We start from the raw sequence: 11,164 nt of genomic DNA, 5'->3' as shown, positions 1-11,164 counted from the left end.
AACAAAACATTTCTTTGCACACAGAGAATAACTTTGATTAAATCCTTTTCAAAATATTTGTTGCTTCTTGGAAATGCAGGAACTATATTTAAAAAGATTAATAATGAAATAAAATGATGAGAGAAAAAAAAACCTAGAACAAATCATTTGTTTTTTAGTCTCTCCTTCTTCTCTGAAGTCTTCCACGAAGTTTCAGTTGCCAGTCTCTTTAATGAAGGACTAGCCCATTCCATTTCTTCTATTTTATCCAAAATCTTATTTTTTTTGATAAACAGTAAAGCCGAGTCTAAGTCATCGAAAATTTTAGGACCATCAGGAAGGAAGATTTTAAGCTTGGCAGGAAACAGAAGGTATGTTTTAAACTGTGCTTTTTTAAGCTCCCTTATTAGTGGCAGAAAAACTTTTCTTTTAGCTATTACCATGGAAGAATAGTCATTGCCAAAACGCACAGTTGTCTCATTAATCTTAACAGGAGCTTTAGCCCAAGCAGATTTAAGAACCATCTCTTTATCAAAAGATGATAAAAATCTAACTATAACTGATCTAGGATAGTTTTTGTTAGAGTTAGTATTAGCTATAGATCTATGTGCTCTTTCGATACCAAAAGAGAATGCTTCTGGTAAGTCTAAAGTTTTAGGGAGCCATGTTGTTAAAAAAGAAGTAATATTGTTACCTTCAATATTTTCTGGCAGTCCAAAAATCCTAATGTTATTGCACCTAGATCTATTTTCCAGGTCATCCAGCTTTGTTTGTAAATGTGTATTTTGTTTCAGCAGAAACTCAATGTTGATTTCCTCTTCTTGTATTCTATTTTCCATGTCATTCACAGCTTCTTCTATGCCTGTCATCTGGATCTTCTGTTGTTGCAGGTCTATATGTAACAAGTCTATTTGTTTTGTAGTTTTTTTATGAAGGTGTCTATTTTAGTATCCATTTTATCCATCTTAGCAGTAAGTTGCTGGATTATAATTATCAGAGACTGAAGTTCTTTCTTGATGCTGGAGTCTTGAGAATTTGTCTTACTGGAACTCATTTCAGACTGATAAACTGACAGGAAAATTTCCAAAGTGATTTCTGACAGGGATATTGTTAAGATTTCCTTTCTTTTTTAGATATAGTTCAAGAACTATATAAAACAAACATATTTAGAAAGAAAATTACTTCAAAAATTAATTTTTTAAAGTAATTAATTCCTGTCAGTGTAATGAAATTGGTGGAGCTGAAGAAATCTGCTGCTATCCTGTGTTCATCCTTGGCCAGGCCCCCAACTTCAAAACTTTCTGAGTACATATTTTGAAACTGGTCTGGCTCACCACTGTTAAAGCAGCAAACACCAGAACAGAAACAGACTTCCACCATTTAGGTTTGAGTAGATATATTTATTTCAGTAAAGCCACAATAAGCATTAACTGACTGACTTTAAAATACTCTCTGTCGAGACTTGATAATCTTTTAGACCATAAATGATTTAGAGTCTCTTATTGTAAAACTATTGTTGGGCTGATGCCTTTGTCCATGTTCAACTGGCAGCTCTCTTTTCATTTCCTGCTTCTGTCAATGAAGTTTCTTCAGAAAATCTCCAAATCCAGTCAGTCTCTTCACTTATTTATGTTGTTGTCAATGGAACAAACTCTGCATTCTAGAATTCCTCATGTCAGCCTCATGCTGCCCATGAAGAAGAGTGTAGAAAAGTTTTGAGCCAATTAAAACAATGTAGAACAGTGTAGAAGGGTAAGCCTGTGGATGCCGAGAATCTATACCACTGTGCACAACATGCTTTATACTAACACTTTACATAAATCAATTTACTTACATAGAACAGTTTCCTATAACAATTTTCACAATTCATCTTTATGTGCATGCAGGCTTGTGTGTGTTCAGATGAGAGTTTCTGATGTTGGCAGGGCTTGCAGCATAATGCTAGTTGTTCTTGTTAGTGATACAGCATAGACAGTGCAATGCCCTATGCTTGTCTAATTAATGACCATTGTATTTTTTTTCTAATGCAATGTCAGCAATTAAAGATACATTGTTGACTGCATCCTTCTCAGATATCTATATCAAAAAATTAATAACAATAATAATGATGAACATAGCATAGATTGTATTTGTTTCAAATACTCAGTAGCCATACTAAATATTCACACTTGATTTACACACATGTGCACACTAGACCAGCAAAACCAAGTTAAATACAGTTACAAAAAATAATAGCAGAAGGTACTTTCACCCACAGATAAGTACCCCCACCTCTACTGGCACTGGGTAATAGCAATGCACTGGACCAACTTGAATAGACAGTATTGGATTTCATGAAATAAGACATTGTAGTAACATTTAAAGAGCTGTAAGGTATGTGTGCAGTGCTGTTTTCTGCATATATATATATATATATATATATATGTGTGTGTGTATATATGTATATATATGGGTCTACGTGAAAACGCTGATAACGCAGAATGCTGAAAACAAGAACACCGACACCGGAAGATCGACAACGGGGAAGACCGACAGTTGAGTATCCCGACACTGAGAACACCGACATGTTAAGGTAAGTATGTGATAGGGACGGACGTTAGGTTCAGGGTGTGGGTAAGGTAAGTGTGCGATAGTGACGGAGTTTAGGTTTAGGGGCAGGTTAAGTGAGTTAGGGTTAGGGTGCGGGTAAGGTAAGTGTGCGATAGTGATGGACTTGAGGGTTGGGGTGGATTAAGTGAGTTAGGGTTAGGGTGCGGGTAAGGTAAGTGTGTGATAGTGACGGACCTTTGGGTTAGGGTTTGGGTTAAGGTTAGTGGATAGATAGTTGTGTTTGTAAGGTTTATTGTAGGTTTGTAAGGTTTTTGGTGTGCTTGTGCTGTGTGTGTGTTTTTTGTGAAAGGTATTTGTTTTGTTGTTGGTCAGGATTTTGGTTTGTCGGCATGTGAAGTTTCGTGTTTTTAAACTTTTTTTTTTGGTGTTTTTGTGTCGGTTATCTCATTGTCAGCGTTCTGCGTTGTCCGCATTTTCAGGTAGACCTATATGTGTATATATATATATATATATATATATATATATATATATATATATATATATACGGGTCTACTTCAGATTAACAAACTTTCAAATATTTGACTTTCATATAGTGAGACCATATGATCGAACATTTAAAAGTTCGAACACCTGATAAAAAAAGTAAAACAAAGCAAAAAAAATACCTGATCTATTTTAGCAGGAGGCAATCTCCCTGCACCCCCCATACCCCCTGCTATTTAAATACACCAACTCTGACATTGTACTACAGTGAGGAATAAGGAAATCTTCCTGTTCCACCCTGTATGGAGATCACTGTTCCGAATGTTCAAACTTTTAAAAGTTCGATCATATGGTCTTGGCCATATGAAAGTCGAACTTTTAAAATTCAGTCATATGAAGGGAACCCATATATACACACACATATATATATATATATATATATATATATATATATATATATATATATATATATATATATATATATATATATATATATATATATATATATATATATATATACATATATATATATATATATATATATATATATATATATATATATATATAAGATTGAGATGACACCAAAATTTCACAGAATCAAACCTTTACATTACTGAAAGTGAAGAATATATCCAAACAAGCCAAAAGTCACCCAGCAGAAAAATATAATGACAAAGTCATGAACAAACCAGGCGTCCACCAGAGCTGCTATCTTTAAAAGACTTTAATGAAAAACAAAGGATAAGCGCTTTCACACATAGTGTGCTTCATCAGATCAGATTTGTTTTTCATTAAAGTCTATTTTAGTCTTCTGAAGTATTACTTACTGAGTTTTATTCACACATTTTCCTGTTTTAATGCTGAACCTTCATCAATTCCCGAATATTTATAATCTTCTTCCTGCTTAAGTTCCTTTATATCACATTCCTGTCCCAGACTGATATTTTCTTTGTACTGCAGCTTTCCTAATTTTATCATTGCTTTTGCACATTTCTCAATTCTCTATAAAACATTTTTGGGTCATTAATAAATTGCTTATTTTGTACTTGTCCCTTATATTTATCTGCATATTTTCTATTTTGTTTTTCTGCCTGTGCTAATATCTTTAGTTAATTATTTGCTATAGTGTATGATAGATCTGGTCTGTTCTGACATTGTAGTTTGCTTTACCCACATGTATTTTTCTAAGTATGATTGTTGATCTGCTCCCTCATATATATTCTTCCAACAGTGACACATTGTGTCTTGTTTTATAGTTGTTTGTATTTGATCCTTCCAATATGGCATTTTATTTCTTCCCCTCCTTTCCATTATTGCTCTATGTTTTTGTGATAAGACTTTATCTGTTTTTAATTTAGTTGCACAGTAATATATCTTATTTACTGTTATATAACATGAATTTCTGTTAATAGTCTTGATTAATGTGTTCATCTGTTTTATCATTCTTCTATCATTTTGTGTCTTATTTACTTCCTCTAATCTATTTCTTTAATTGCTCTTAATATGTCTATCCAGCTCTATTAAATCAAGCAACTCATCCCCTTAAGCCATTTTCTCCTAAAGTGAGAGCACATTCTTTGATTTCTGTTTCCTTCAAAGATGCTCCAGTAAGTTCCAGAACATCTTCCTGTGACATATCCTCTTGAGTGGCATCATGTGACATCTGCTGCTCCTATATATGGGTCCCCATTGGCCAATTACTCCTTAGCATTAGCATTACCTGTCTCAGAGTTGCCACCATTTCCTGCTCCTTCCTTTGCTGTGCAACTCCAACTTCTTCCTTATCTTCAATAGTCCACTCTATCATCCTTTTAACTCTTTATTGGCCTGCCAGTTTTTGTGATTTTTGTGGACTACTACTTCCTTCTACAATGGTGTGGGGGGCAGCATCCTCCCACTGAGCCTGGTCTAACCCCATTGTAGGAATGTTTCCATGTCTTGAAGATTCAACATTGTCATGTTTTCTAGTCCTGGCACCAGTGCACCTATCAGGATTGGACACTTTTTTATTCTGGAACTTATGCATCCAGCTATCTTTCTTATTTTTTAAACTTCTTCTCTCCATGATACGTGCTATGTAAGATACAGTCTATATATTTGTATCATCTTGGTGAAATTTTGTGCAAACAGGGTTCCCCACATGATGGTACTAACTAAGACTTGAGGATGAATTCAGTTTCAACAATCTCTCCATTTGGACCGCATGACTCTATCAGGATCTTGTCATTGGGACCCCATCACTCCATTACGATGTCTCTTTTTTCCTTATAGTTATTTGACCATGATTTTGAGTGTGAGAGGGTTAACGTTTCTTGTTTAGTAAATGTAGACATATTTTAAGTTTAATTTTGAGGAGGTGTTCCTCTCTTGTTTGCATCTGAACAATTTACTTTAAGAAGACTTTCTGTTAACCATGTAGAGTGGAGGCAATATTACAGCATAGCCAGTACAAATGATAGTTGCTGCATAATTTCTATATGATTTAGTTGCTTATAATAGCAGTGGAATGAAACCATCCACCTGCATGGGTATGGTTTGACCAAGAATAGACAGTACATGAAGTGTAAGACAGAGGTATAGTCAAATAGCAGAAACATGAAACAGGCAGGTCCCCAAAACAGTGGGTACAAACAACGAAGACATGTTAGACACTAGCTGGAAAGACATGTCAGTCTTTTTTTTCTTTCTTTCTTTTTTTTTTTTTTTTTTTTTTTGCAAAAACTGCCTTGTATTCTTTAGAGCTTCCAAAATGCTGGTGTAGGAACAAGTTAAATCTAAGGAAAAAAGTCAGGGATTAGATCAATGCGGGACTAGCATGTGGATAAGTGGATGCACATGGAGGCAGATAGACAGACAGATGGGACACAACTAATAGGGCAGGGGCTTTGAGATAAAATAGGTGTAGGTCATTATATAAATGGAATATTTACAAAGATAAGGCCTCTAGTGACTGGAAGACTTGTGAATGAACTGGATGCAACATACATCTATGATTAATTTGGCAGGGGCAAACATGCCATTAAGTTTTCATTGACAGGATTACAATATCCTAAGCTAGGTTCACCTTTCCACAGATCCTAGCTAGGTTTAGAAATGCATTTGACTGGAATCAATCTGGAGATGTGCCTGAGACTTGCAGAGTTATGATCTTATTGAGGATGAGATTCCAAACGTTTTGATTGTTCCTCCTTTATTACTGGCCTTAGAAGATGCCTGTTAAACTGCACGGAAAACCCCATTGGCTAGTGAAGCAGTTCCAAAAAAGGCTATGAGGAAATACAAGGAGTTTTCTGATCTCTTTGCTGATTTCATCAGCAGAACAGTTCATAGGGAAAGGTATATCTTGCAGAGGATACAGCTGCTGTGGAACAGACATCACATCCAATAAAATAAAATGAATCTATGTCCATATTCAAGCTTGACTTCGATCTATGGTTGGGAAACAGAAAATTTACCCCAGGACTGTCCCCTGTACTACCAACAGACAGAAGCAGCTCCTAAATGGCTTATCCTGTGCATAGGTCCCATTAAATTATCTATGGTATGATCCTTGTTGTTTTCATTAGGGGTAATATATAATTACTGACCATGGGATGGGTAAGGCCACTGTATAACCAAATGGGAGAGGTTATTTCAAAAACAAAAAGGGAAACTGGTAAGGCTTAAAATGTCCTGCAAGGGCAGCTAGCTTTGTACCTACTTGTCAACCTATCAAACTATAAACTGATCCAGCTGCAGTTTCTAAATCTGCAACTTAAAGTTAGCCTTAACTTCTTCTATCCCTACATCTCTGAATATAGTTGACAAGTGGTTCGAATGTCAGGGAAAAAAGTTGGCTCCTTCTAGTAATTTAGACTTTAGAATTTTAAATTATTAGTCCTTCATGTGGAAATCTATTTGGCAGCATGCTTACAGTTTAGATCACTTTACTATACCTTTGCCTCCTGAACAGAAGTATTATATGAATGAGATTGTTTCTAATGTGACTCAAGTTTCAAAACATGCTTTGAGGAGTGTCTTGGAAGGTGCAGGCACAATTTCTATAAATGCAGCAACTTCTGTTGTATTGAGAAGGTATGCTTACTTACATGTATTGAAGGTCAGACTCCAAACCAGTTACAAGTGGCATCCCACAAGGCTCAGTCCTAGGACCGCTCTTGTTCGGTATATATTTCTTGGAGGTACAGGCCAACACGGAAGGACTGTGGCTGACCAAGTTCGCAGATGACTGCAAACTGGGCACCATAATCGACTCTCCAGCTGACACAAGCATCCTCCAAAAAGGCCTCATAGAAACAGACAACTGGTGCCAGAGCCATGGCCTCAAGCTAAACACCAAAAAGTGTATAGTCATCCACTTTGGCAAAAACAAAGTACCCATAAATTACCACATAGGTGGTAATCCATTAAGTACGGAAGAAGTAATTAGGGACCTGGGGACCCAAGTTGATAGCAATCTCTCATTTGACAACCACGTGGCCAAAGTGGTTAGAAAAACATTTTATGTAGCCCACCTAATCATGAAGGGATTCACATCTAGATCAGGGGAGGTCATCGTGCCTCTTTACTCATCCCTCATCAGGCCCATAATTGAGTACAATGCCCCTTTTGGGATGTACCTTACCAGACACCTGCAGCAACTGGAAAGACCCCAAAAGTACCTCAGCAAGAGGATCAAAGGGCTCAAACAGATGCCATATGCTGCCCGGTTAAAGAAACTCCAGCTCTACTCAGTGGCATACCGCCTGCTCAGAGGCGATCTGTGCCTGACGTATAAAGCCATGTCCAATCTGGAATTAATGGACATGCCGCACCTCAGAAAATATGAATCCCATCGAGCTACGCGCTCGAGAGACTTGAACCTCAGCACTGAAATAAATAGGACATGCTGGAGGGACAGATTCATAACCCAGAGGCTCCCTTCACTCTGGAATAAAATCCCAGTCCAGGTTAGGCAGAGTCCCTCATTGACTCTCTTCAAGAGGAATCTTGATGAGTGGATGTGGGATTGTAGGTTTACCCCGGGTGTCACTTCTTTGTCACTGTTAGACAGAGGCACAGTATACTAACCTCGAAAAAGGGCATAGCAAAATTAATTTAAAATGGGTGGCGAAAGCCAAACACACTCTGGCTAGGCTTATAAATGCCCTAGGGCAGATAGCCTAGTATGAACCTATGAACCTACAAGGTGGAAAGAAAACCTGCCTCTAGAAAAATTATGCTTTTACAAGTGGAAGAGATTTTTTAGATGGTGTTAACTGATAGTAAAGGGCCCAGTATGGGGTCTACCCTATGGTTTTGAAATATTTGTGTGAGCTACTCAACAATGGCTTATTTTATACATCTATCAAACACCTACACTGGCAGATTTCCAGAGCTCAGAATCCCCTCCTCTGACTCTCTGTGATAGGGGATTGGCTAAGCCCCTCTCATCAGGGGAAGCCTAGCTCCTGTCACAGAAAGTTAGTTATTCAAGCATTTGGTTCTAAGTAGGACGAATAAAGAAAGATCAGATTCAAGAATTTCTTGAAGCCAACAAATTCATACAAGTAAACCACCAACACAAAATAACCAAAGCCAGTCAACAACACAGCAAGGTTGAATAACATTAAACTAAATTCAAAATAAGGGTGATAGTAGGTGGGTTCTCCCACTGAGGCAGTGTGAAAGTTGAACCTCTACTGTTACAGAAAAATAGGACTTAAGCAGCTGTACTATATTCATCACTCACACTCCCTCAGTGGCATATGGATAAATTCCCAAAGCTAACTATACCTAGGAGGAGGAAGGACAAGGATCCAGGAGCCTCTGGAGAATGGTCCTCACAGGGAGGAGGAAGGACAAGGATCCAGGAGCCTCTGGAGAATGGTCCTCACAGGGAGGAGGAAGGACAAGGATCCAGGAGCCCCTGGAGAATGGTCCTCACAGGAAGGAGGAAGGACAAGGATCCAGGAGCCCCTGGAGAATGGTCCTCACAGGGAGGAGGAAGGACAAGGATCCAGCAGCCTCTGGAGAATGGTCCTCACAGGAAGGAGGAAGGACAAAGATCCAGGAGCCTCTGGAGAATGATCCTCACAGGGAGGAGGAAGGACAAGGATCCAGGAGCCTCTGGAGAATGATCCTCACAGGGAGGAGGAAGGACAAGGTTCCAGGAGCCCCTGGAGAGTGGTCCTCACAGGGAGGAGGAAGGACAAGGTTCCAGGAGCCCCTGGGGAATGGTCCTCACAGGGAGGAGGAAGGACAAGGATCCAGGAGCCCCTGGAGAATGGTCCTCACAGGGAGGAGGAAGGACAAGGATCCAGGAGCCCCTGGAGAATGGTCCTCACAGGGAGGAGGAAGGACAAGGATCCAGGAGCCCCTGGAGAATGGTCCTCACAGGGAGGAGGAAGGACAAGGTTCCAGGAGCCCCTGGAGAATGGTCCTCACAAAGCCTGCTCTGGAACTTGAGAAAGAATCCAGTGTGTAGTGCTTTATTAAGGTATCAGCAAAGGACTATGTCACTGCCTCTATAATTCTGCTAGAGCCCATTTTTCCCAATATACAACCAAAGAAGATAAGGCTTTAGTTGAATGTGCCTTAACCTTGCTTGAAATAGATTTATCATGGTGGGAGTGAAAAAAAAATAATATCAGAGGACAGCCAATAACTAATGATTTGCTTAGAGACAGGTCAATTCTTCTTAGCACCTGAATAGGAAAAATCAGCTGTTCAGTTTTCCTGAAGGGCTTAGTTCTGTCAATGTAGTACCTGAGCTGCCTGTTCACATCCAAGGTATGCAGAATCTTCTCTCCCTTGTTTTTAGGTTTCAGAAAGAATCCTGGGAGATCAATGGTTTAATTTAGGGAAAATTCCTAAACAACTTTTGGCATGAAAGAAGGATTAGTGTAGAAAGGAACACTGTCCTTTATGGAAAATCAGATAAGGTTGGCCCACCATGAGAGCTTGCAGCTCAGGGACCCACCTTGCTAATGTCAGAGCAAAAGCAAAACCATTTTCCAAGTGATGAACTTCAAATCATCCTGATAGACAAGTTCAAAAGATCAATTTTTCAAGAACAAAATTGAGATCTCAAGGAGGAGTAATTTGGTTTTGAGGGGGGCTCAAGTGCAACATGCCTTTCATAAACTGACCACAAAAAGAGGTGGAAGAGGGGGATGCATGGACACACAAGACAGAAAGGCTGAAAGACATGATTTGATAGATGAATAAGATAAGTTACACAGATATTTAAAAACCAGAGGAGTGGACACAATACCAAGTCCTCTGATAATGGTCTAATACCACCTAGGAAATCTCTTCCACTGGTAAACATAAGATTTCCTAGGTTCAGGTTCCCCCCCTTCAATACTTGCTGCACATCCTCACAGAATAAGTGCCTAAAATTTATCAAGATATAATCATCCAGGCTGCCTGTAACAATTGCTCTAAGTTTGGATGCACCAGTTACCCTTGACGCTGTGTGAGCAGATCCAGAGTGTGAGGAAGGCTGTGGTAATTGCCCTTGGCCAGTTCCATTGAAAAGGAGAACCAACTCTGCTGAGGCCAAAAGGGGGTCACCACAATGAATCTTCAGAAGTACCTTGAGTATCATTGGAAAGGGTGGAAATGCATAATGGAACATTCCATCCAAGGGAATGAGAATGTGTCTGTCCTCCGAGGATGGCTGCAAGGATGGCTGAGACATCCCTTTTCCAACTATTTTTTTAAAGGAGGTTAACAGATCTATTTAAAGTGTTCCCCACATATGGACCAAATCTAGGCAGAACTCTGTCTTGAGTTTCCATTTGTGAGGGTGCATCGGGATATGCTTAGTCTGCCTGACACTCTTTTTTTCTCTGAAGGGATATATGAGGTTTGCAGCTTCAGAGAATGCTGTAAGGCTAGCTCCCAGGTCATCATTGCCAACTGGCTACCAAGGTATGACCTCGCATCCACTTATTTGTTCTGGTATCACATTTCTGTGGTGCCATCTGTGAAAAATAAAAGGGGACCTGATACCATATTTGTTGAACAATTTTTAAGGTCTGAATTACTGATAACATTTCTTTGATGTTTATGTGCTTTGCAATGTCTGAAAGACATGATTCACCTTGCAATTGAAGCCCCTATACACTGTTCTCCATGCAAAATATGATAAATCCATCTTGGACTA

The sequence above is a fragment of the Protopterus annectens genome, chromosome 17.part0, assembly GCF_019279795.1.
Source record: "Protopterus annectens isolate FY-2018-M chromosome 17.part0, PAN1.0, whole genome shotgun sequence".
Lineage (NCBI taxonomy): Eukaryota > Metazoa > Chordata > Ceratodontiformes > Protopteridae > Protopterus > Protopterus annectens.
Note: the sequence above shows the minus strand (reverse complement) of the source record.